Source organism: Myotis davidii, unplaced genomic scaffold (assembly GCF_000327345.1).
Source record: "Myotis davidii unplaced genomic scaffold, ASM32734v1 scaffold289, whole genome shotgun sequence".
Classification (NCBI taxonomy): Eukaryota; Metazoa; Chordata; class Mammalia; order Chiroptera; family Vespertilionidae; genus Myotis; species Myotis davidii.
The window spans coordinates 2,805,424-2,806,617 of record NW_006299717.1 but is presented as its reverse complement, the minus strand read 5'-3'; positions in this window follow the sequence as shown (position 1 = coordinate 2,806,617).

Here is a 1,194-nt window from a genome sequence, read left to right as displayed (position 1 = left end):
GATTCTGTAGTGTTAGCCCTTGTTTTTCCAGTTTCCATACCTAGGGAGGTGCTTTGCCATTACCAACCAGGAATGTCACCCTGATTTTTAAAGCACTTTACCATTTGCAAAGTACTTTGACATACCTGATTTCTCTCTTTTTAAAAATCAATATCTTCCTTTTGTTGTTGTTATTTCTGATTGATTTTTAGAGAGAAAGGGAGGGGGGGAGAGAGTAGAACATTGATGTAAAAGGGAAACATTGATCAGTTGCCTCCCGTATGTGCCCCAAGCGGTATCAAACCCATAACATTTTGGTGTACAGGACAATATTCCAACCAACTGAGCCACCCAGTCAGGATCCAATATATCTTTAAGGTAGGTGTATCAGCCCATTTTACAGGTGAGAAAACCAAAGTTCAGAGATTTAATGAGCTTTTAGAACTCAACCCCAGGTCTTTTGACCTCAATACCTGTGCTATTTATATGACTCGGTGGTATCTCATTTCAGATACTTGCCTTGGACCTCTAATGGCTCCCTCTACTCCATTCTCTGCTTGAAAGCAGGTAGCAAGCACATTTCTTATTGTTCTCTGACTTAAAAAAATTGTAGTAGAAGTACATGCTCATACACATATGTAATCCCTTAATCAATAAAGAAAGAAAAAAAGAAGTATATGCTCATTAAAAAATCAAAACAATTTGGAAGTGTTATTACCCTCCCCCCACCAGAGATAACTACTACTATTGATCATTGGTGTGCATTCTTCCAGAACTTTTCCTGCTTTTGGATAAATTGCTTGTACTATTTTCTTTGTTGTTGCATTTGGAAAAATGGGATCAACCTATCCATATTTTTCTGTCTTGCTTATTTTCATTCACAAACCTGGCTTCCTTTCCAAGTCTGTACATATAGACCTACTCCACCTCATCATTTTTAGCAGTTATATTTATTTTCATAATAAGGCTTTACTGTAGTTTATTTAACAATTCTTCTATAGAAGGACATTTAAATTATCTACACTTTTTAGCTGTTATAAATAACATTGCAGTGAATATCCTTGTACATATTTCCCTGTGTTTTTGAGTTAAAATCTATATTTATCTGAAGGAGAGTCCCTAGAAGTGAAATTGCTAGTCCCAAGAGCATCCCAAATAGGTACTACTAAATTTCACTCCAAAAAGGTTGACACCAGTTTATATTCCAACCACTGA